At 36.7% G+C, this 4792-nt stretch overlaps 1 pseudogene; it reads left to right on the top strand.

Annotated features, from left to right (window-relative positions):
* The first annotated feature begins 2942 nt into the window (after positions 1-2942).
* Positions 2943-3766, top strand: LOC116467037 (small ribosomal subunit protein eS1-like; annotated as a pseudogene).
* The last annotated feature ends 1026 nt before the right edge of the window (positions 3767-4792 follow it).

Genomic DNA, 4792 nt, shown 5'->3' with positions numbered 1-4792 from the left:
CTATCTAAGTAGTAATCACAGGAAAATAAGGTGATGTTTGAACAAAAAGGTGTCTGAAGAATTAAGCAGTGATAGATTTGAGGGTGAATGAAGGAAGGTACCTTACATGTGTAGTTAAGACTGAAGAGCTCCTCTTCATTCCCTTGAGATAGGTGGCCTTAGCCAACTTTCGAAAGAAAAAAAGAGAGTAATTGTAGCATTTATATACTTTTGCTGAGGTATTTGATAAATTTTCCACCTATCTAATGCTCAAGAATTCTTTCGGAAAATGTCAGTGAGTGAGAACTCTTTTTTTTTTTTTTTTTTGTATTTCTTCTCAATTGGCCCAAAACTTTAGCTGAATAACCACAGAGGTTCATCTTAATCCATGTCATGGACTTTGAACTCTGCCATGAGAATATGAGGTGGTTATTCTAGATAAATATGCACACCAGTGAGAAACTTGAGATCACTAATATCTTCACTAGGTAACCCTGTTAATAAAGACCTCTCTGTAAAACTCTCTGTAAAGTCTTATCTTTTCTTTCCTACAAGATAGCTTCATCTAATTATTTTTTTCTTTTACTTTTGAGACAGAGTCTCACTCTGTCACCCATGCTGGAGTGCAGCGACAATCTCAGGTCACTGCAACCTCTGCCTCCCAGGTTCAAGAGATTCTCATGCCTCAGCCTCCTGAATAGCTAGGATTACAGGCGTGCACCACCACCCCCAGCTAATTTCTTGTGTTTTTAGTGGAGACGGGGTTTCCCCATTTTAGCCAGGATGGTCTTTAGCTCCTGGCCTCAAGTGATTCACCTGTCTTGGCCTCCCAAAGTGCTGGGATTACAGGCATGAGCCTCCATGCCTGACCTCAGTTTCATCTAATCCTTTAGAGAAGAAGGAATACACCTATTATTAGCAGAGATAGATATTTTTCTCTAGTTATTAATGAATCTACAATGTAGAACTTGGTAACACAGAAATGTCTGACTATAACCAAACAACTAAAACTATAAAACGAGTGTCTGACTATACCTAAATCTATTAGCAATTAAGAAACGGCCGGGCGCGGTGACTCAAGCCTGTAATCCCAGCACTTTGGGAGGCCGAGGCGGGCGGATCATGAGGTCTGGAGATCGAGACCATCCTGGCTAACACGGTGAAACCCCGTCTCTACTAAAAATACAAAAAAAAAAAAAATTAGCTGGGCGTGTTGGCGGGTGCCTGTAGTCCCAGCTACTTGGAGAGGCTGAGGCAGGAGAATGGCGTGAACCTGGGAGGTGGAGCTTGCAGTGAGCTGAGATCGCGCCACTGCACTCCAGCCTGGGTGACAGAGCGAGACTCCGTCTCAAAAAAAAACAAACAAACAAAAAAAGAAACATTATTTTTCCTTGTTTTTTATTGTTACTCCATGAATCGATTCAATTCAGATATTCCTATGGTGTTGTTGGAAAGTACTGGTGAAAGATTTATCCTAATCATAGGCATTCTAGCAACGTTAGAGAAGAATTAAAGTCATAATTAGATACTAGTGTCAGTGAGTTTTTGAAAGCAAGTAATGCACATATAACAATAAAAGTTAGAATATCATAAACCCAGTTATTGAATTAAGCATTTATTTACTTGAACTCAGAATATGGTGCTATAATAAATTGATTATTAGAGAATTTACAGTTTGAAGGAAATATTTTTAAAAGAGTAAAGACCGAAGCTGAGATCCTGGCCCACTGGGATCATTTTCAAGACCTTTATAGTTGAAGACCAAAGTATTTTTTTCAGAGTTCTAGGCATGAGTTGTCATATTCTAGATGTTCTCAAAGAGCTTTCTAGAGTCTACTCAAAATGACCTGTGTATGTTCTGATGGATTGTCATAGTTCTCATCTCTTCACTTTATCTGGCAGGTAAAGAAAGATTTGCTTTGCTTACTTTAGTCCGTTCACTAACAAAATAATTTAGGAATTCAAACTACTTTTCAAATGTATTTGATTTATTTTTATTAGATTATTATTTTAAAAGTATTCTAATAGGATCTGTTTGATTCTTTTAATAACAAAATATCATTTAGAAAAATACATGTATTGGGTTTTTTGTGGGGGTGACTAATGTCTTTGGAACATAGTGGTTTTCTGGAATAACGCAATTTCTAATTTAGAAAAATCAAAACGTGTATTACAATGGGATGGTGTCATGTCCTGAATTGTATCATTCCAAAATATATATGTTGAGGCCCTTACCCTCAGCAACCCAAAATGTGACCCTACTTGGAGATAGGCAGTTTAATGGGGTAGTTAAAGTTAAATGAGGTCAGAAAGGTTGACCCTAATCTAGTATGATTGATGTCTTTATTAGAAGAGGAAATTAAGACACACAAAAAATACATCAGGTATACATGCACTCGAAGAAAAAGCCACACGAGGACATAGCGACAAGGCAGCTGTCTGCAAGCCAAAGGCAGAGGCCTCAGGAGAAAGCTAACCTGTCGAAACCTTGATCTTGAAATTCCAGTTTCCAGCACTGTGAGAAGATAATTTCTGTTGTTTAAACTATTCAATCTGTGGTATTTTGTCAAGGTCACCCCAGCAAACTAATACAGGTGAGTAGGATGGTACAACTGACAAATACCAGTAGTTGAAAGGACAGAAGGGATTACATGCATTTGATGGCATGTACTCACAACACAAAAGATGTGACAATATTATATGGCTGAAGAATTCTGAATCAGGTTTGGAAGACATAACAGGATTTGGATCCGGTGATTGAGAAGGTATCAAAATTATGAAGAGCTGCCTATGTCATGGTATATGGCTGATCTTTAGTCTGTGGGTGGTAAAAAGCTATAACACATTTAAAGAAAGAGCTATGTAATCGTGAGTTACAAATAAAAGGTTAAAATGATGAAAGGAAATATTTTATGTGCAGTGTTATAAAAGACATTTTGAGCCTTTTGGCTCTCTGACTAGCATCATGGCGGTTGGCAAGAACAAGTGCCTTACGAAAGGCGGCAAAAAGGGAGCCAAGAAGAAAGTGGTTGATCCATTTTCTAAGAAAGATTGGTATGATGTGAAAGCACCTGCTATGTTCAATATAAGAAATATTTGAAAGACGCTCGTCACCAGGACCCAAGGAAACAAAACTGCATCTGATGGTCTCAAGGGTCGTGTGTTTGAAGTGAGTCTTGCTGATTTGCAGAATGATGAAGTTGCATTTAAAAAAATTCAAGCTGATTACTGAAGATGTTCAGGGTAAAAACTGCCTGACTAACTTCCATGGCACGGATCTTACCCGTGACAAAATGTGTTCCATGGTCAAAAAATGGCAGACAATGATTGAAGTTCATGTTGATGTCAAGACTACCGATGGTTACTTGCTTCGGTCTGTTCTGTGTTGGTTTTACTAAAAAACATAGCAATCAGATACGGAAGACCTCTTATGCTCAGCACCAACAGGTCCGCCAAATCCCGAAGAAGATGATGGAAATCATGACCCAAGAGGGGCAGACAAATGACTTGAAAGAAGTGGTCAATAAATTGATTCCAGACAGCATTGGAAAAGACATAGAAAAGGCTTGCCAATCTATTTATCCTCTCCATGATGTCTTCGTTACAAAAGTAAAAATGCTGAAGAAGCCCAAGTTTGAATTGGGAAAGCTCATGGAGCTTCATGGTGAAGGCAGTAGTTCTGGAAAAGCCACTGGGGACGAGACAGGTGCTAAAGTTGAACGAGCTGATGGATATGAACCACGAGTCCAAGAATCTGTTTAAAGTTCAGACTTCAAATAGTGGCAAATAAAAAGTGCTATTTGTGAAAAATAAATAAATAAATAAATAAAGACATTTTGAATGATTAAAAAATTAAAAATATTTAAAAAGAGTTACATGTTATCCTTGTCATTGAGAAATCCAAGAAAAGTAACTATTTTGGGAGAAATATTCTGAATTCAGAAGCAACTTAAAACTATCCTAAAAAATAATTATACATACGTCTAAAAATATGAGTAAGTTAATAGATACATCTGACAAAAAAAGAAAACATTGTGTATGTTTAATCAGATAAGGTAATTAATACCTTCTTTGATATATTCATTGGCCCAGTCAACCAATGATATAAGTTTTTTTTCTTGTTTGTATTTTTGTTTTAAGTAGTGCTTTCTGAATAGATTCGACTGATTTTTAATGTTTTACAGGAAAGAAAGCCATAAATGGATTCAGGGAATCTATTTGTCATATCTCGTTTGAAGAATGGTGAAGTAAAGGCAGTCCATTAAGAGTTTCAGGTACTTTAGAGATCTTAATTTAAAAAATAAAATCTAGCAAGAAAATAAATGCTGCTTGTGAAAACTTGCTTGAAACACCAAGATATAAAAGTTAAGTTTAAGTTATTTGGGATATAAAAGTACCTATAACTCTGAGATTTAGGGAAAGAATAAAACAGAAAAAGGACTTTGATAGATGCCCTATAACCCCAGGAGCTTAGATTCTATTTCTTTCTTTATCTCCCTTTAGAAATGTCACGTAATTTGCTGTTACGAGCCAACGAAGCACTGCTGAACTAATGTTTAAATATGCCACTGAGCTCTGAGTCTTGCAGGGTTAATTATGGAGAAAATATAGTACTTAAGAGAAAGGTAAAACAAATTACATACCTGAAATATCCTTTCAGTTTTATGACTCCCAGGATACAGAAATATTTGGTTCCTGGTTTCTAATGGCATCTATGATGTCAAGATTTGGAGTATAGTTACACTCGAAGTAACGTTTATTAAAGAAAGCTGCCAAGAGGAAGGGTATCCAGAAAATTGTTTCACTATGAGAA

Source organism: Hylobates moloch, unplaced genomic scaffold (genome assembly GCF_009828535.3).
Source record: "Hylobates moloch isolate HMO894 unplaced genomic scaffold, HMol_V3 SCAFFOLD_4, whole genome shotgun sequence".
Lineage (NCBI taxonomy): Eukaryota > Metazoa > Chordata > Mammalia > Primates > Hylobatidae > Hylobates > Hylobates moloch.
Note: the sequence above shows the minus strand (reverse complement) of the source record. Positions and strands in the feature narration are given on the sequence as shown.